This window comes from Lissotriton helveticus, chromosome 1_1 (assembly GCF_964261635.1).
Source record: "Lissotriton helveticus chromosome 1_1, aLisHel1.1, whole genome shotgun sequence".
Taxonomy (NCBI): domain Eukaryota; kingdom Metazoa; phylum Chordata; class Amphibia; order Caudata; family Salamandridae; genus Lissotriton; species Lissotriton helveticus.
Window position 1 is genome coordinate 1,224,607,646 of NC_136057.1, and position 22,015 is coordinate 1,224,629,660.

Below are 22,015 nucleotides of genomic sequence, written 5' to 3' on the forward strand. Positions count from 1 at the left end.
GGAAATTTATAATATTATTGCAATACAAAGGTAATAAAAATGGGGCTAAAATGCAACCCTGCCACTCCACTATAGTCACTTTGAATAACTCACTATACTCTCTCTTTCTTCCGCATCTCACTTGTGCTGTGGTCTCCACATACTGTTGTCATATAAACAGTATTATTGATTCCTCTACGCACGTCAGCCAATAGGCCCCATAGTTTGGAATGGGTAACACAATGAAAAGCACATGACAAGTCCATGAAAGCCAGATTAATTGACCCCCGTTTTGGCTATGGTGTACTTGCTAATGAGGAGGTTCAAGTTCATGCACTGCTCAATGGTACCTACTTCCTTACAAAAAGTTGTCAAAAGTATTCTCCACACCACCTTAAAGGTCAAATCTAGAATGGACCGTAACCGCTTGGATCAGATTTGTTTCTCTTTTTAAAAATTGGAATTTTAACAGACTATCTCCAGGTAAGAGGCAGACCATACTTTACCACAGTTTCCAAACCATTTGTTACTAACAGTGCCCAGAAATCAATACTGTCTCCAAACATGTGAAGTGATAGACCATTCAGCCTTGGAACTTGCCCTTTCCTACTACTCTCAATAGCACTTCTAACCTCATCAATATCCAAATACAAGGGGACAGATAATTGAGCTATCTTGGTAACCTGGGTCCTTCCGCATGGAAACAGTGACTGTCATACCCTAATGAGCAAATCAGTGCCAAATGTTTGATCCACTGCTACAAGGGAATAACTGTATCCACTATCATACAATAAGGCTCCCTAAAAAAGAGGAATTAACAATTTTCCAGAAGGCAGAACAATCCAGCTTCTTGGTGGCCTGTAGGAGTGACTTTCCTGCACCTCTCCAGCACTTTCTTATAGGCTCTCCTACATGTCTTAACTTTTCAAGGGACTCTATTAAGTGTCCTTTTGAGCTTGGTGTGTGCCCTATTTGATACGGCTTGCTAGTTCTGCATACACAATGCAACCTTACTATATTAGATAGAAACTCACCAGTATCTATTTTATCACACTTAAGTGTAATTCTGTTTCATGTCCCCACCTCTAAACCTTGGAAGTGCAAATTCGGCTTTGCACACATATACTTACACATATCCTCCCACTTTATTGTCAAGGAAAGGTGGTTATGATCACTCATACTGGAGGGGTGCATTTGGAAGTCGTCTATAAACAAATTGAAATTCTCAGATACCAGCACAAAGTCAATAATAGTTAAGCAGCCTTTACCCACAATTGTCGATGGGGTAATTAATGTGAGGTACAAAAATCATTAACACATACTTATTCTATGCATCTCTATAAGTATTATCAATAGAATGTGACAAACCCTCTTCATTGTTATTAATCATACCAGAAAAAAGCTTGGCCTCTCATGTACACTTATAAATATTAAGATCTGCCTGCCATTCGATAAAAATCTCCATTTCCTGTTTTCTGGAAAAACCTTCAGATCACTTCCCAAAGTCTATATACCATTAGCACTGGTATTGTTCAAAATATTAACGTAACAATTAACTAGCAGGAGATCCCAGCTACAATTAAATTCAAACCTAATTATTTGATAATAGGTGACTCTAAAGATTTCTTGGTCACCTTAAATGAAAGGGTAACAGATAATGAAATATCCAACCCACCATGTAGCCCTGCCATGATTCGATCTACAAGCTGGAATACACATGGCATAATAACCATCCAAACCAAAGGGGTCAGTTGCCAAAGTTTCTTGAAACATAGGACGGAGTAATCCTTAATGAAATGTATCCTATATGGATTACCTAGATTTACCGGACCTCAGTTATATTCCAGCACGGAGCCTTCACCCATTCTTTGGAAGCTGCTGCGTTACTAACTGTGTTACTAACATGCATGCCTGAAGTAACCTCTGTCCTATTTGTGTGGGCAGTTATTGTCTCACTCTTCACCCCATATACAGTGGTATGCACGATTATCTATTTCCCATACTTGTCTTGACCCCCATCACTTGTCAACCCTGTTGAGGAAAAGCTTTGAGCAGTGTAAAATGTTTATATGTGATTGCTTTTGTCTGTGATATGAATGAGTGGTCACTATTTTGTGAATACACCTTAGCTCACACAGGGAACCAGGGAACAGTGCCATAGTTACTCGGAGCTACTGAGTGGTAAAAAAAAGTCTAGTGGCTCCACTGTGGTCCTGTTAGCATCTAGCAAAGAGGGAGTTAGGAGAGCTACGGCTTTTTCTATGTAATGTATAGAACTAAAATTAACCACCACATAATCCTCCCTGCACTCTTTCGGCCCCAGCCCAATTCATGGGACACGAAGAACCAAAATAATGCCATCCAGCAGTTGATGAAACCTTCTTACTCTTCAGCAAGGCAATGTCTCAATTTATTCCTCAGGTCACTCCACCCCTCCTTTTGACATTATCTAAGACAAGCGATACCCTTTAAAACAATCACATACGGGGTCACCTCCAGTGGCAATTGTAGGAAAGTACTGTGTGTTCCTCCTCTGATGTTGAGCCCCATGGACTGTAGAGTTTGCATTCAGAGAATCAGTCCCCCTCTCTGCGGGTTTTCCCTCTCTTTATTCCTCTCAACTATCAAAGCCTTCAGCCCATTATACACTGGCATGAGTGCTCCCAGGATGTCACCGTCTCGGCGATTGCATGAACCAATAGACTGTTCTCTATTTTCCTCCTTTCCAAAACTAGATAGGGTTTGTTTAACCATGTCAAGACAAGCAGAGGCTTACAAGATATCAATTCTATTAAAGACATAAAATGGCACACTGGCAGTGTGGGCTTGAGAAGGGCTCACTGGTGTGGTATTTGTTAGTCCTATTGTCACTCAAAACGCTCAACTTTATGTGGCCCCACAGCCCCAAGGCCATTGTAGTACACATTCAAAACTACAAAAGAAAAGGAGTGTTAAAAATCAATCTGTGATTGTCCTTTCAACTATTCCAAGGATTTTATTGCTAACCCTGATGAAGGCCCTGAGGGACAAAACACGTTGGATGGGCTGATGGCTGGGCTGATTGGACTGCTTCATATAAAAAGAATTGTTTGAATAAAGTTGGATTCAAAGAGCTACACAAGACTCCTGAATGACTACCGTGAGTTGGATCTCTATGAACTATTGAAGAAGCATTATATTACCTGGAATTGTTGAAAGGACAATCACAGATTGATTTTGAATGCTCCTTTTCTTTTGTAGTTTTGACTCTATTAAAGACAAGCTTGACTGAATCCCTCACATAAGACTCAAATAAAGGGAGTGAGGTTTCCATTATCTCCTGTAGCAAATGCTTTAAACATGAGGTATCCAGTGTCTTTTGGTCCAAGGTGCCTGCTACTTCTTTAGTTTTCCTGTTCTCCCTTAGGTAGACCTGCCCCCTTTCTCATTGAAATGTCTAGTTTTTATGCCTCCTTATAACATTTTTGCTGAAGGAAGTCCATCATTATCAATTGGCAAAGCCAATCCTATAGACTGTGAATCAACTACCACACATCTGTCATTGGGCCCTGGAGTGTGGCCTACTGGATATTTACTCCATAATTCAGGGGAAGGAATACGATCATTTAGATTAGCCGCTTCCTTCACTGCCCGCTGGGCGTACACAAGCCTCTGTTCAACAGTACTAATTTCCTCATTTATGGCCCCTATAGTATTAGTTTGAAAGGGTTACGCTGCTGGGGGTCACAGAGCTATCCTATAACACCTCCACGGATAGGAGAGAGTTCCAAGCCTCTGTCTTAATCTCAGCCTTACGTGATTGGACAGCTAATTCATACTGCTTCCTTAGGCTCACTATCCGGGCCTTATCACGAGGTGCATTTTTAAAAGCCAGAATAAGGGAACGATGTGAGCGGGAGCACTTTTCACCAAACCACCTTTTCAAACCTGTTCCTTTGGGTCTGCTAGCAATAGACAGGTCCTTAGTGATCTGATTACATATAACCCCAAAAGCTAGAAGAACCTCAATATTTGAGTTTGAGGAGTCTGCTCATATTGCAAGTTCACTTTGCACCTTTGAACACAGGGCTATAAAAAAGGAGTCTGGAGTGACTTGAGCCCATTTTAACCTCCTCCCTTGATCCCGAGATACCAATAGATTTCTATTCCGAAAACCCCCTGCCTTATCCATAAAGCCACAGCTACTATCCATTACCAGTACCACAGGTTTATGGTCGCTGAAGGAAAACTCTACTTTGTTTAATAACTGAGGGGACAAACATATATAATCGATGATGGTATCACTATTCCTTGACTTAAATGTTGCACACCGGTCTAGGGAGTTAAAAAACACAGGTTCAAAGAGATTGGCTACTGCCAAAAGATTTTCCAAGGACTCCCCCTGAGAGTTACTGAGTGATTGTGCCCTAGCTCATACTCAATAAAACAATTCAGGCCACACAAATGTATATTAAACTCACCCATAAGTACTACATAATAAGAAGTGGATTGATTTAGTTTTATAATCATCTAAAAAGGAATTAAAAAAACACAAATGCTGATTCCTAAAGTCAGATTTCCCGGAATTGTAGAAATTTACTAGAAATAGTTTAGGATGATAAGGGGAACTAACTTCACCTGCCAAACAGTTTGGATTGTCTACCTCAATACTTTCAATGGAGCCCTTTAATTTTACAGAAAGTAAGAGGGCCAGGCCACCACTAGCTCTACCGGCAGATGCTGGCCGGGCAGGTTGAAAATGGGAGCTAAAGCTGTCCGTCCATAAGTTTTGCCCAGTGTCCCATGTCTCTGAAGCGCTATTATATCGTTGGATCTAATGTAATCTAGCCAAATTGAGTCATCTTTTTTTGATCTAAGACCCGCAATGTTCCAGCTTAAAATAGTGCATTTAGTCAAAATGTACACTCCGGTCCCCTCCGACCCTGAACTATAAGGGGGCATTTCAGGCATACACTCAATCTTCTCCACCAGTCAATCGTTTCCATCCCAAAGAGACAATGGCGAGAATCTATTTGAGAGGGGTAGTGGTTCCACAGCAGCCCCAGAAACATATGTCTTCTGATCCAGAGATACAGTCCCCCTAGATAAATCAGAACTTTTTACTAAGCCATCACTTGGTAAATACCGCCTTGGGGATGGACAGTGTTTTCTTGGTTCCACCACCCTTTTTACTTTATAACCTTGCTATGGGGGATAAAAAAAACACCCCTCTCAAACCCAGAGGCATCTAATTGCAACCTATCCGCATTGTCCCTCCTATTCCTTTTTTCCTTAGTACCAGCGAATCTCTCCAGGATACACAATCAAACCTGGAATAAAAGATGGACGGTGTTTTCTTGGTTCCACCACCCTTTTTACTTTATAACCTTGCTATGGGGGATAAAAAAAACACCCCTCTCTAACCCAGAGGCATCCAATAGCAACCTATCCACATTGTCCCTCCTATTCCTTTTTTCCTTAGTACCAGCCAATCTCTCCAGGATACACAATCAAACCTGGATCAAAAGATGGACCTCTTTCGGCCGTTGACAAGTGTAGATGGGCCCACCCTTGGCCCAGCCTTTGCCCACCCTTGGCCCACACATGTCTCATATGCAGGGAACATTGGACATGAAATATCGTACTTGTGCAGAGCCTGCTAGCACTCCAGCAGCATCACAGCGGTGGGCCTGTTTTATGTTAAAGATATGTTGTGCTGCACTTCTTTGACTTGAAATCATAGGCTAACGAAGGACATGTTTTTTCATGAAGCCAACTACATTGTTTCCATTAATAAACATTAATAAACACAAATTCACTAGGGAAAGGTATAGGATTATTAGAAATATGTCCATGATCTAAACACCTAACCTAGTAAAATGTTTCAAAAGTGAGCTTTATATTTAAAAGGCATGTTTTCCACTTAAGTCTTTTTTTCTAGACAACTGTTATTATACAAATAAAAATGACTTGATGTATAATAAGAAAATCCTAAAATGGGGAAATGTGACCAAGCATATTTCCTCATTTTTCTTGACCTATTGTTATTTATCTCCGAGACACTTTTTCCTAGAGCAGTTATATATATTAAATCAAGTTTGTGCAACCCTAGCCATTAATCGGCTAGTCAGAACAAAATCTCATAAAGTCAATGTTTTTCCTTCCCTGACTGATTTAGTTCTACTGCTGTCATAAGATGGCTATAGTACAGTGGAAATACCACATCTTCAATAATGAGAAAACATGTAACTAACCTAAAGTTGATCTTTGGTGTCTTTAAAATTGCACATTACCTGAATGAGAAATGCAAATGGTTCTCTTTGTTGAGTGACTATAAGTTCTCCCATTCCTCCCAGTTGATGAGAACTCTGTTCTGACCAACTGTGTTGTGTAACAATATGGCCAACACATTAGAATTTCTCACATAGAACCCCTAGGTGCAGCTGATTGTGTTAAATACCTCAATATTCAATATATTGGAAAATGGAAAATATTGAGACGTCTTAGAGAAACATGATTAACCATTATCCAAATAAACAAACAGCTTCTGATGGTAACCACGTAATGCACTTTGAAGTATTTGAGATTTGTTATGATTTTCATTAAGAAGCAGGACAAGATGATATGAGGAATAAAGACAATAAGAAATAATTTAGATGTTGCTACAAATATGGGAATAACTGCTGAGAAATTTGCAGGAAAAGAGTCTTGGAGAAGATAATGGCAAAAGACCTGAGAAATACATGCATTTATTTAAGCAATTTGTAGCACCCACATTGAGAACAGATTAATCTCTTGGCATAACTCTGCTACCAGTATACTTGGTGCCTGACCTTCATCCCTCATCCTTAAGTAGTTACCGACCACTAGTGGAAGAGAAAATATTGTTTTCGATCTTTCAATGGAGATATAACATGGAAAATATGTGGGAGAGGCAACATTGTCTCTGCCTACAGATATTTCTGGTGTAGTATCAAGTCAATGAGATAAGCAGAATATTGTGCTCTTTGGAAAAAACATGATTTTGACATAGTTGATAGGTGGCTAGCACCCTTCAGGCTTCTAGAAATGTACATGAGACCATCCACCAATGCACCTACTGAAAATGTCTAATTTTGTGAATTGAAATAATGTTCAGGAAAATAAAAATGTGATGTTTGAATGTTTTAATGTCAGCCACTGGTAATTATTGTGAACTCATTCATTTCAATTGTGTTTGCCTGGACCAGGATTGATTTGCATATGGTTGCTCCTATTCAAACTTGGCATGGTGGGCAAAATAAAATATTGGGCTCCGACATGGTCCAGAATAATTACCAGTGGCTGAGATTAATTCTAGAATTCCATGCACCAGATTTTTTATGTCTGCCTTTTGACAGCCTAAGTGTGACGTGTAAGCCTAGTTGAGGGTCCTTTGCTCATTGTATGACAAACTCTACCTGACCTCACTGACAAGGACTAACTCAGCTAAAATTAGTTTGGGATTGCTTGTCTTCCATTCAAAGAGAACCTGGCCTGGGAGTTTTGGCTGGACTGATCCTACTGGAGTAGGATCAAGACTGATTTGCATATGGCTAGTTCCTATCAGAGGGGTACGGTGGGTCAAAATATAATGGGCTGGTATGTGAACACATTTAAATGATAGTGGCTGAGGTGAATTCAGGCATTTCATCCATCACTTTTTGTTTTCTTCAGTTAAAATTATATTCCAAATCAACAGATAGAGCCCCTATAGCGCTAGTGCTTGAATGCGACCAGGAGTTCTGCAAGCTGCTACTTTCGTTTTTAATAATTTTAAAGACCTATTGACTAAGAATATGTGTTTTTAAAATTAGATTGCTGCTACTTCGTTTTAACAATTTAAAAACCTATTGATTGAAGAATATGTGTTTTTAAATTACATTGCTGTGCCTCTTACCTGTTTTCTGGTCGCTACTCCCCGGTCCACCACAGCTTGTGCTGATTGTGTGGAGGGAGGCTTAAGCGACACCACTTCCTGGTTGTCCCATTCTGGGCAGCCATCTTGGGGAGGTTGACGGGCTAGTCTCCCCCCTCGCCTAATCTATAAGACCTCTTCCTATCCCGCGCAGCGGTGACGCGCAGCGGTAGCGCCGAAGAGGCGCCAAAGAGAAGCCAGTCTGCGCCAGTCCGCGTCCAGACGCTTCTCGCTGGTCCTGGTCTGGGGTGGTGACCGGCATCATGGTCGGTAATCAAGTTGTCTACAACTCTTTGTGGTTACACTCCTTACGCCCCCCTGTCAGTCCTTCCTGCTGCCATTCCGTCTCTCCAGCTAACACCGACCATCATTGCAAGCACTGTACATGGAGCACCTCCCGCCCATGTAGCGGCTCCCTCCCTTTGGGAGAGTTTTGGAGATTGTATCTCCTTAATTGCCTGTCGCTACCTAAACACTCCACAGAGTTGCATCTGTTGATTGATGAGCTTAATCCTGACGCCCTATTTTTAACGGAAACTTGGCTTCAGATTGACAACGACCCGTCCTTAATATGGGCCACTCCTCCAGGCTACACCCTTAAGCACCTCGACCGCCAATCGGGGAGAGGCGGGGGCTTAGCTATTATATATAGGGACACCTTTAAGTGTCGGGTCACTTCTAATTCCTTGCTGACCTGTGAGAGCTTACACTTTGCACTTGATCTCTCCCCTACCACCACTTTTTCTGGTATTCTACTCTATCGACCACCAGGCTCCCTCAACAATTTTATCACTCAAATTACTGATCTCACCGCTAACGCAGCCGTGACCTCATCTAACCTCACTCTGCTTGGGGATTTTAATATCCATTCAGATGACCCCCAGGATACGGCAGCTAATAACTTGCGGGCCAACATGCAAGCGTTAGACCTCTGCCAGAGAGGCTATCAGGCGACCCATAAGAAGGGACATCTCCTCGATCACATATACAGTAATGTCAACCTTAATGTAGAGTCCCCTGTTCCTCTGCCTTGGACCGATCATTTTTTGATACCGTTCACCTGGCTTTCTAACTCTTGTCCCCCTCCTGAAGCCTCTACAAAGTACATGGGCAGGAAATGGTCCTCACTTCCCCTCACCGATTGGACAACGGCCCTTACTCAAGACCCCCCGAGAAAGGCCTTGAACCCTGCCTCTGCTTCTAGCAACTTTGATCACTGGATCTCCAGCACTTTAGACCAAGTTCTTCCCAAACGCCCCTGTAATCTCATCAGAAGACCTAAAGTTGCACCCTGGTACACTCCTGCTCTGAGGTTATTAAAGCTTGACTGCCGCAAACTAGAGAGAGCGTGGAGGAAGGACCATTCTCAGTCTAGGAAAGACGAATACAGGTCCGCAATGAGGCTCTATAAATCAGAGATTAAAATGGCGCAAACCTCCTTCTATGAAGGTAAAATTAGTGCTGCAGCAAACGCGCCTAGAGAAATCTTTAGGATAGCTAAGTCCCTCATTTCAGCTCCGGCTGAGCGTCCTTCTGTTGAAGGGGCACAAGACCGGTGTAATGAGCTAGCTGCCTTTTTTTCCAAGAAAATCTCGACCATATATTCATCTTTTAGTAATCCTACAGTCAACACCCCCTCCGTCCCTCCTAGGCCAGCTGACTCCTCGGCTCCCTGCAAACTGGACACAGTTCCGCTTCTTGATGCCGCCAGCCTGGATAGATTAATCTCCAAAGTTTCTTCTGGCTCCCCCAATGACCCGGCACCCCCCCGGATCCTTGTCAAGGCACTGGACGTTATTCGTCCTGTGATCCTGGAAGCTTTAAACACCTCCATTGTGTCCAGGTCGGTCCCACTCGCTTGGAAGTGTGCCATGGTGAGGGCGCTTCTCAAGAAACCCTCCCTGGACCAGAACAACCTGTCCAACTACCGCCCCATTTCGTTGCTTCCCTGGTTGAGTAAACTGCTGGAGAGGCACACCAACAATATCTTAACAGACTATCTGGAGTCCAACTGTCTGTTGCGTGCCTCCCAGACAGGTTTTCGCCCTCAACATGGCACAGAAACTGCCATGTTGGCGGTCACAGAGGAAGCAAGAACGACTTTGGATCGGGGAGGAAAGGTGGCCATTATCCTGTTAGACCTTAGTGCCGCGTTCGACACGGTGAACCATGCCACGCTAGTATACCGACTGGCGGGCATGGGCGTGTCGGGCGCGGCTCTGGACTGGCTCACCTCCTTTTTGAGTGAGCGCTTTTTCCGGGTCTTTGAGGGTGAGACAGTCTCTCCTAAACATCCTCTCAGGTGTGGGGTCCCTCAGGGCTCCTCCCTGAGCCCGACCCTCTTTAACGCCTACATGGAACCTCTGGACAGGATAGTCCATCCCTTTGGTGTGCGTATAGTCACCTACGCGGATGATACGCAGCTGGTGGTCTCGTTAGACCACGCAGATGGATCATCCAACACCTTAGGCCCCTGTCTAGAGGCTGTTGCCAGTTGGATGCAAGCCTCCTGTCTCAAGCTTAACGGGGAGAAGACAGACATCATTCTCCTTGGAAATCCCTCCCCGTCTGCTCTTGCACCCGTCTGGCCACCATGTCTTGGCGCTCCTCCTGCGCCCAAGTCCCAGATAAAGAGCCTCGGGATCTGGCTTGACACTGCCCTTGATTTCTCTGTCCAGGCTACTAAGACTGCTGCCACTTGCTTCGGACTAATGAGGATGCTCCGGGGGGTGCTCCCTTTGCTCCCTTTCCAGGCGAGGAGGATCATGGTCCAGGCCCTCATTCTCTCTCGCCTGGATTACGGGAACGCTCTCTACCTGGGAGCACCGGCTTCGGTCCTTCAGAGGCTCCAGGTCACACAAAACAGTGCGGCCCGCCTATTGTTCAATCTGTCCCGTCGGCAGTCGGCGAGGAAGGCTCTGAAAGACCTCCATTGGCTCCCAATGGCTGCCAGAGTGCAGTTCAAAGCTCTGTGCATCATGCACAAATCCTTCCACCGTGTAGGCCCAGCGATTCTGCACCCTCTGGTTACGCCTTATGTCCCAACACGCCCCCTTCGGTCTGGTACCCTGCAGCTGGCCACCTCCTCTAAAATTAACAAAGCCCGTTGGGGTGGTCGCTCTTTTTCCCATTCGGCGACCAGACTCTGGAACGCCCTCCCCTTTGCCATCTGGGGTAACAGCAACCTCCTCTCGTTCAGAAAGGCCCTAAAAACGCATTTGTTTGCTAAATCTCGCTGATCTGCCCCGAGCCTGCGCTAAAACCATTTTATCTTCAAGCGCTGCGAGGCCCCAGGGCAGTTATGCGCTATACAAATGCAATTTTTCATTTCATTTCATTTCATTATATTCATGAGATCGTTGAATATGTTCTAGAAACTGGTGTCATCCGAACATTTTTCACATTCCATAAAAGCAGATACTTATGATTTACCATTTTATGTAAAACTCACAAAATACAAGTGCCCTTTTCCTTATTTTCTACTGCCAATATTTCTGGTTAGTATAGAGTATTCCACCTAAACAGGACTCCAAAATACCACATGACCACAATATAGTGGTCAATATGTTAAAATTACAAAAGTATTCTGAGCAAGAATATTCAATATACATTTTTCATTATTTGAAAGATTTTGCTGGATTCTGCCTGTTTGTGTGTGTTGGAGGTCAAGGGGAAAACTGTGTAGTTGCCAACACCACCTTGAGGACTACATGCACCTTCAGCCCCTGCACCTGCAAACCTCCTACCATTCGCTCTTATGCGCAGCTTGGCAGTTGGATTCTTCTGTTTCTGTGTGTTGGAGGACAAGGGTTAAGCTGTGCTGACGCCAGCACCGTTGGGAGACTACATGCACTGTCAGCCCCTGCAAACCTCTTACGAAACACTCTTGGCTGGACAAAGCCTGGGCCAAGAGTGGACTTGTCCATTAACTTCACAGCTCAGAAGAGGATGGGATGGCTCCCCCCCCCCTCTAAGCTGCTGGTTATTTCCTCATTTAGCAGAGTATCTGTAAGATTATGGTCAAAAGGAACGCCAAACAACTGGAATAGGGGAGTGAAGTACCCAACAGCCTCAGCTCATTCCTGATGACGACTAAAGATATTGAATTAACTGAACAACGCCTGTCGTTAGAGGAGGTTAGAATTGGTGCAGATGTAAATGTGGCTCCCCAAATAGATGGTCGCACAAACTCTGCCAGAGATTCGAAGGGGGTGGGGGTCACCCATCAGACTGAGCTGTCTTCATTCCAGTACCTGTGGCAGCCAATTCAATCCAATTCAATATTTATTTTGATCTGTTTGATCATAAAAGATATACAGACAATCAAATAATTTAACCGATCAATAAAACATGAGTTATAAAAAAGTTGAATATTGAATATATAAATCAATTCATCGTGTACTGGGTTTAAAATCATTAATCAAATAAAATTGTTACAAGTCCGCCTCCGCCCTCATGAGGCGAGTACGAGTGTGCCACATCGCTGTTAGATACTTTGCTACTGCGAACACAATTGGAGGTGACACCTCGGTCTTTAAGATTCTGTACGCAGGAAGGTACAGATTATTAAGAAGGGGGACAAGCCAGTATTTTCTAATTGCTTGGTATGCTTTAGAAAAGAATACCACATGTAAGTCATCTTCTTGAGAGTGCGCACACGCCGGACAGTGCTGTGTGGTCGGTGGCGAAGACCAAGAACTGGTAAACGACCTCAGGGGTAATGTGCCATATCTCCACTGGAGAAATAGCTTCCTGGTTAGCACAGGGGTCATGCCATCCAAAACACGTTCCGTGAAGTAAAAATCTTTACATTGGATAAATAAGTTCATCAAAGAACCCTTGCGAATGCTATTCAGAGCAGTGGTAAGCTTTAGATCGTAATAAGCTTTAGACAATGCTTTGCGGGAGATCTTTCTACTTGCATTTGCCGGGTCAATCCAAAGATCTGTTAGGGCTAGGCTGGCACATGTCCTTTTTATGTAACTTAACCATGGAATATGGGTAGCATTTTGTGAAGTTAGAAAATCCTGGAGCTCTGACATGTAGTTTGTGAGTTCTTGACTGCTCCATAATCATCTCCAGAACGTTAATGGTTTAAGTCCCAGTTCTTCAGCTATTGGCCTGATTCCCATATCCAATATCAGGGGGAGCAGCGGCGTGCTTGAAGGGAGGGCTGTCAGCTGCCTGATGAATTTGTTTTCCACGGTCGTCAGATTTTGGGCTGAGGTGTGGCCCCACATTTCTCCCCCGTAGATGACTGCCCCCCGTGCCTGTGATTTGTAAATTTGAATAACTGGGGCAAGTGGACAGTATGTTGATTTCTTCGCCATCCTGGAGATGCCACCTGCTATCTGCACCAGTTTCGTGCTGGCCTTGGTCTGGTGTGTCCCCCATGTCATATACTCATTTAGGGTTAGCCCAAAGTACTCGAATGTGGAAACCCTCTCTAATCGGACTGAACCTAGCAAGGGATTAGGGCGTGTTGAAGGTGTGGGGTTCAAGATCATGTATTTTGTTTTGGAGGCGTTGATCTCAAGGCCCTTCTCCATACAAAACTCTAGAAACCCATCCAATACCCGTTGAATTCCCATGGGGGATTTCGACAACAGCAGGGTGTCGTCCGCAAACATAATAGCGGGCACCCTGCTTTCATTCAATTTGGGGGCATCTATAGCAGTAATCCGAGTCAGGTGGGCGATTACCCCGTTCACAAAGAGGCAGAACAGGGTCGGTGCAAGAACACAGCCCTGTCTCACCCCTCTATCAACGGGGAATCTCTCCGTTAGATTCCCATTTCTACCACACCTGACTCGTGCAAAATTGTTCCGATGTAATCTCATGAGAATGGTAAGAATGCCTGCCGGGACGCCTAGATCAGCAAGCACGCTCCATAGTTTGGATCTTGGCACCAAATCGAAGGCGGCTCGCAAGTCCACGAAAACCGTGTACAAGCTACCGCCCTCGATTAGTGCAGTCCTCCAGTAGATGATATTCAGGCGGAATATCTGATTCGTTGTGGACACCCCCCTTCTAAATCCCGCCTGATATGGGCTCAAATGTCAAATTCCTCAAGCCACATCTGAAGCCGATCTAATATAAATCTGCCAAACAGCTTCTGGGACACGTCTATTAGGCTGATGGGCCTGTAATTAGCTGGGAGCAGAGGCGAGCCCTTCTTATATATAGGGACAACCTCTGCGCCCAGCCAAGTACAGGGCACCTCCATGCCCGTCAACACTGCGTGGAATATTGTCAGAAAATGGGGGGCCCATACAAGGGTCTTGCTTGAAAAGATCGCCTGGTAGGCTATCCAGCCCGGGTGCTTTGACTGATGAGAGGCCCGCAATAGCAACTCTCACCTCCTTTTCAGTAAAGGGGTCAACCTCTAGATGGCTAGATGTAGGTGGGGGTGAATAACATATGGCGACCGCCTCCTCTGTGTAGAGGGACTGGAAATGCTCTTGCCATACCCCTGGTGCGATGTTTGGTTCTATTCCAGATGCTAAGTCCTCGGATCCCGTGTTGACAATGCGCCAAAACTTACCGTAATCACTGGCAGCTAGAGAAATAGAGAGTTCCTCCCATTTGTCTTGATCCCATTCGATTTTGGCTTGGGTAACCAGTTTCTTGTATTCCCTTCTTCTGGCCTGGATCTCCTGTCTATTTTTTCCCTCCTTAATGGAGGACAAGATATCTCCCTTTGCCTTACGGCATGCGGAATTGTACCATGTGCTGCGGTGAGGCCCACCACCTCTACTGGATCCCTCAGAAAAGAGATCTATTCCCAAAGTCCTGACAAGTTCCTTGTGTATCAAAGACAGTGAGTTGTGGGTATCCTGGGTGCTAGGTTCCTCACATAAGATACCCACTTTTTCCAGTGTTGGAATGAGTCTGTCATAAAGCCTAGGTAACTTCTCTCTGTTGGTGACTAGTTTTTCCCACCTTATTCTCCTTCTATTGTTTTCGAGGAGAAGCCCTGGGTTTGCCACTGCCATGGCCTCGTTCCTGCCCTCTTGGCCAGGGAGTGCTTATTCCAATACTAGGGCGTTGTGGTCACTGTCTACTCTATCTATCACCCTAAAATCAATAATGTGAGACCAAGAGGATAATTGTACTAGAACATAATCCAGTCTTGACTCCCTGCCTCTTCTATTAAATGTGTGTTTGCTGGGAGTATCAGATTTGGTACGTCCATTGCAAGCCCTAATCCCATGTTTAAGGGTTAGGGCAGTAATCTGTAATGCAAGTGGAGTCGAGGCTCTGGGCGGGGGAGCCACCACGGAGGGTACTGCCCACCTTGCGTCCTCTTCTATGGAAGACCCGTCCAAGAGACCTGTAAGGGGCTCGAAATGTGAATTCAGGTCCCCACCCACCACAAATGGGATCCCCTTGGGAATTACACTGAGGAAAGCTGACAATTCCTCGATAGTAGGTGATTCCCGTGATATGTTTACCGGTCTTGAGTAAACGTTTATCACCGCAAGTCTATGGCGGTTTGGCCAATCCAGCAACACAACTAGTATATCGTCTGAGGCCAAAGGGATACGGACCGCCTGACAACCCAAGTGGGATGCCACCCAGGTAGAAAGGCCTCCAGAGGGGCGACCCTTACCCCCCCATTTCGCAGAAATAGAAAAGGCCGCGAAGCCTTGGCGGAAGTGCTCATCCCTTGCCCAAGTTTCTTGAAACAGGCATATGTCTTTGGAGTCAATGAAAGAAGTCCATTCCTGGTGTTCCAGTTTATTACCCAGGCCAGCCACATTCCATGATATTATCTTCAGAGATGGTGGCCTGTGGTTCAGAGCTGGGGTAAGGGAGGGGACGTTATCATTTGGACTACTCCGGGGCATTGTTTATGGGGCCAAATCTCCAAGTGCTACCCCTAGTTCACTGGTACTAGTACTGAGAGACAACTCAGATGTGATTTGGTTAACCTCTAGAGTGGGTGCTAGTGCATCTGGCTGGCTGATCTCTTCCAATGGATTGATTGTAAATCTGGGGGGGTTATGGCTACCTCCATGCCCTCATTGAGACAGTAATAATACTTTCCATCCTTGCGCATAAACTGTCAATCCACCATATCCAGATGGCTAAACCTAATAAATGTTGGGAAATAAGTGGGCGGGTGGACTCTTGGGTGACAGTAAACTCCTCTCTCTCCACCTCTCCATGCACCTCCCCTCCCATGATAGGTTTCCCAGCCCTCCTCCTCATTGTTTATTGTGAAATACGCTTGGTGATGGCTTCTAGGGTATTGAAAGTCTCGTCTCCCTCTGGTATCCCACCCACCCGCCCTCTCCGGGGGGTTGCCCCATCTCTCCTCCTCCCATGCATGAGTCAGCGGGGGTAAAAGAACGAAAGGGGTAGGGACTGAATGTTGCTCCCCTGGTCATTGGGGAACTGTTCACAAATGTGGGAGACGGTCCTGGGATCTCTAAAACTAATCAGGACACAGTCTCCGTTGATTGTTTTTCTAGAACTACCTACCCATGGGACCCTTCTTACCATTAGAATCTCACTCGTTATGCCCTGTGGGAGGGGTCTATGCATTAATAGCCAGCTAGCCACCTTATTTCTTAGAGAGACAGTAGATTCTTTAAAGGTGGTTTTTAACTCTGGAACCCCCGCTAGGATGACTGTGAATGGGCTTGCCTCCGGGGGCAAGTTCACTACTCTAGGCTTGGTAGTATTGCTTGGTACCTCGCCTGTTGGTGGTACTGTTTTTTGCGGCTGGTTAGGAGGAAAGGTGTTGTCCGTAGGCTGTTTAGAGGTAATTTGGGTATGGGATGGTTGTGAGTGTCTAACTGTAGCTTGATTGGGAACAGCAGAATTAAGCTTTGGCTGAGTGATCTTAGTTTGGGCAGGAGTAGGTTTAGCGTTTTGGGGTAAGGATACTGTGCTATTAACCATCTTGGTGATAACTGGGGCACCCCTCTTGTTTTTTGACTCAGTCCCCCCTCTGGCGCTATTACTATCTACTTTGAGTTTATCGGCTAATTGCACCGTCGATTTCTCTATGGTGACTAGTCTAGCTTCCATCTTAATTAGCCGAGATTCTAGCGGACTTAGTAGAGACCTCATTAAAGCGCCTATGTCGGCAAGAGTGATGTCCGCGCTAGAGGTCTTTAAGGGGTTCGTGTTGATTTGTGCTGTTATCTCCAGGATCGAAGTGTCGGTAGGTAGAGCCTCAACTGTATCAGTTTGTGAATTCCCCGTTGCGGTCAATCCAAGGTTATCGGCCTGCAGAGTAGTGTTGAGTTTTGGGGTTTTTGCCTTTCTTCCCCCTTTGTTTTGGGCCCCTCTTTTTCTTTTGGGGATGGCTCCTTCCCTTACCCCCTGCAGTAGATTACTGCCTCCGCCATTGATGTTGTCAACAACGGGAGCGTGATCGAGAGTGGGAGGTGGGATAGGGTGTGATTGTACCGTTGGCAATTTTAGCAAACTCAGATCAGCAATATCGCTAAGGTCCTTGGCAGTAGTATTAGAAGTGTAAAGGATCAAATCTGAGTTTAAAAAAGAGACACTAGGACTAATTACTCCATTATCAGAATCGATATTCTCAGTATGCTCTGGTCTGTTGTCTGGAGTCTTAGCCCGTGCCAAGGGACCCATAGAAGATCTCCTCACCCAGTCTATTTCTTGTGAGATACGCCTCTCCAGGGCTGTGATTTCATCAATCAATAATGACCCTGCTTTGACAAAATATTTATCCAAAGTACCTTTTGGGAGTCCCTTTGCTGCCATGGTGCTTTTGCTCCTTGTTTCCCTCATGGACATCGTCGGTAGCGGTTGGGGAGAAGGGAGACCAGAAGGGGGGGCCCAGTCCCGGTCTCGACCGTTCTTGAACGGCCTCAAACGGCCCGCCCTTTGCCAGGGCTTAGCCCGGTGCACGCCCGCGCGCGTCCCGCGTTCGCGCTATAGGGCGTGGTCAAATAGGAGGAGTAGGGGGCGGGAAGAGACACCAGGTGCGCTGCGTTGATTGTGCGCGGTGATCCCTGGTTCTCGCAGTCCCGGCCCCTGTCAGCGTGCTCTGATGCGTCCAGTGGATAAGTGTTCCTTGCGAAAAGCAGGCTCCGTGGGGCACAGATGCAGATACAGCCCAGAGTCCTTTGCCAAAAAAACGGCCGCGAGCCGTAAGTAGCCGGGAGGAGCAGGGGGCGGGAAGAGACACCAGGTGCGCTACGTTGATTGTGCGCGGTGATCCCTGGTTCTCGCAGTCCCGGCCCCTGTCAGCGTGCTCTGATGCGTCCAGTGGATAAGTGTTCCTTACGATTAGCAGGCTCCGTGGGGCACAGATACAGATACAGCCCAGAGTCCTTTGCCCAAAAAACGGCTGCGAGCGGCACCTGTGGCAGCACTTTAACTCCCACTTTAGAGCCTGCTGTCAAGAGGAAAAGGGGTTGTGCTAAGAATAATAAGACCACTAAAGGAAATAAGACTGGGAGCTCAGAAGCTATCTCTAAGGATGGCGAATCTAACTATATCTATGATTTGTGCCAAAGACTGGAACATATGTTTTCACTTCTGATACAGCCATTATTGAGGCGACAGTCCAATATGGACGACAACTTATTATCCCTGATGATGAAACAGGTTACATTCATGCTGGGGCCAAATGGAAAACAAGGAACTTACAGTGACAGGGGGAGGGTCAGTCAGAGGGAACCATGCTCTTGACTATAGCTCCCAGAATCCCAGTGTACAGTCCCCTGAGTATAGAGGTGGGGTAAGAAGGAATAAGATACGCTCCTACCAATTACCACAGATAGACTTTATTGTAACAGCCATGACAATTGGGCGGAGACCACTAAAACTCAATCCTCCCAAGAGGTGTCTCAAAGACTAGCAATAAGATCAACCCATCCTCAAAACTGGGTACAAAGCCAGGACAATCTCCCCACAACTAGGTCTGCAGCCCAGGGGATAGTGGCTCAGATACCCCCTGAGGGTTTGGATACTGAGAACAATGAAAGGCCGGGCGAGAGGGGGAATTGGGAGAGGATGAGCCTATAAGGGTGAAAGATGCTACAAAAATAGGATCTTCCCCCAGCTGCATGCCCTCATGTTTTTATCCTGGCGAATACCCCCGAGTTGACTGGATCACAGACAGAATCTACAGAGCAGCTCATGACAAAGGCTCTTCACTGGAAGAGTGGATTATGCACCTAGCTGACATATTATTATGGCGAGGAGAGTGGCCCGAGTGGGGGTAGTCCCCCAAAAAATGGGGGGCAACTGTATAGTCATCAATTTTAATGACCACAAATTGGTGGAGCATCTGCTAAGAAAACTTCCTAATACTCCCTCATTTGATTCACAGACCTTCGCCCTACTGCTGGTATTTTCCTATAAACCCATTAGGCCTAAAGCTACAGAGTATGGATGGGGCAGTACTGGTACCTGTCATCCTCATACTCAGACAAATTTAGAGTCTGCAAGGTGTGGAGTAATGGTAAATTATTGGTTTGCCCCATTGGAGGTTTTGGACTCTTGTGATTGACTGTCCAATGAACCTCTTTCGGCTCATATGAATAGGCATCAAGTAAATCAGCTGCAGAAGGGAGTAAAGATGACAGAAGGGGGTACATTCATGTTAAAACTGATTTTTTGGAAAGTAGCAGGCTTAAAGCAGAACTGGGGTAACTCAGATTGGTTAAGATTAGTGGTAAACCATAACATTCTTTGTTTCCAAGAAACCTGGGAAAAAGACCACATCTTCATGGACGGTAACTACTCATATCAAATGCCAGCAATTTCTTCCAAAGTAGGTAGTGCTAACACAATAAGAATAAAAGTTCTACAGCTCTGGAACGACTCACCATGTCTTGCAGATTGAAATTGGCTCACAGTTGACTAACATAACAAACAGTTTAAGGGTAACATGGCTTTGGTGGCTGGATCACTTGAAAAGGAAACAGACTGCTTTAGGGCAGTACATCCCCAGCTCTGTTATATACTATGGTTGTGCGATTTCAATGCTCACAGCTGTGAGAAGCTTTCAAAGCCAATATGTGGATTAACTGATGGGGAAAGTTACATAATTCCCCATTTTGTCCAAAACGAGCATGCTAAACAGGATGTTAGTACCTAGGAATTTAGCAATAATGAACAAAGTAAATCCCTGTTTAGGAACACTGGCAAAGACATTTGGAAGCCCGACCTGTGGATCAACTATTGATTTCATTGTGGTCTCCGACACTGTATGTGGTTGGATTTCTCATGTAGTAGTAAAATATCTCGGCTTCAGTGATCACACCACCCATTTCTATTCAATGGTTTGGGAAGATAAATGTAAACGTTCAGTAGATGTAGTCCCAATGCCAGTTTTAGCAAGAAGGAAAGGGTACGTTGTGAAGTGGAACAGAATGATTAAGGAGACGTTTTCTCCACTCATCATTACCCAAAAAAAGACAGAGATCCTGATCTGTTTAGAGTCTAATCCAGACTTAGATTAGGTGATGTCAGCATTTGATGAGATACTGGGTAAAGTAAAAACAAATTTGGTGTGCACACATTCCTCTTGACAGAAACTAATAGTGTGCTGGTTTGATGCTAGGTCTTTAAGTAATTTACATGCAGCACTTAGGTTGTATGCTAGAGATATTTATCTGGTGCGGAGACTGTGAGCCCAATATAAAGAGGCTCTGTGTGCTAGAATAAAGGAACTGAGGAAGGAGGCGTGTGATGACTTGTGGTCTGCAGTAGAAAATAAAATAGCCAGGACTTATGGAGAGTGATCAATGCCCCCTTCCTGAAAGATGAAAGTGATGAAACTCTAGATACACACATGGAAGAGGAAATATGAGTGGCTCATTTTATGAAAATATTTGGGGCAGTGGATGAGGTGGTGGTCTCTCCAAAAAGCATTAAGCAGGTCGAACCTAAAAGCGGCTTCAAATTCATTCTGGCATATGTAAGGCATTGGACGGCCCAATGTAGTATAGCAAAGCCCCCAGCCCGAAAGATGTTCCCATAGAGATGTAAATATTTATATTTACATCTCTGGGCCCTACTATTTAGTAACATTTTAATGCCACACGGAAGATGGGACCTCCAGACTCCTTGGAAAAAACAATAATAATACCAATTTATAAAAATAGGGACAAGGATTTTCCCCAAAATGTTAGACCAATTTCCTTGACAGAACTTTTGGGGTGCCTGTTATTGAATAGATTAAAGGATTGGGCCAGTGAAAGAAATGCCGTGATAGCTGCACAGTATGGTTTCAAAAAAGATAAAGGGACCATAGAACAATGCCTCAATTTGAGTCTGATAATTGATACATATTCAGCGGCCAAGAATGACCAAATATATTTGGCCTTTATGGATCTCTCGACAGCGTTTGATTTTATCACTCATTCAAAGTTATGGTCAGTTATGGAAGACATGGGTATAGATGAACCCTCTTATAGTCTTCATAGGTCAGATGTATTCACAGGCCTTGGCACAAGTCTGGTATGGAAGGAATGGGGAGTGCACTAGGCCCTTTGAGTTCTGGAGGGGCATTAGGCAAGAATGCATCCTGGCACAGTTTTTGTTTTCAATCTATAGTAAGGGGGTGGAGGCTGCCCTGTCTGTATTCACTAAAGATGTGCCTTATTTTAATTAGTACCCTTACCAATCCTCCTTTATGCCAATGACATTGTGCTAATAGCGAGAACTGGGCAGACACTTCAGAATCTTATAGAGGCCTACACAAAACTTACGAAAAGCTTAGATCTTCAAGTAAAGGAAGCAAACCCTTTTGTTTTGGTCGCAGGGAACCGTTCGAAGAAACACCCAGTTTTCCATATTGATTTACATAGGGTGGAGATTATGGATACATTCTCCTATTACGGGATCCTGTTTGATGGTCAAAACACATGGAAGAATATGATAAATAATACAGCCCTTTCATTAGAAAAAAAGCATTAGGGCTATTTTTTTGTTTCATCAAGAAACTTGGGTCCAAACCATTTTGGATATAAAAAGAATTGTATGTGGGAAAAGCCATCTCAATTGCTACTTATAGGGTAGAGGTCTGGGGGATGGTGGGCATAAATTCTATGCTGCTCAAAGAGGATGGCTTTTCTAATAGGGTGTTAGCCCTCCCACGCAGCTGCTCTAATTTTAATTGCCATG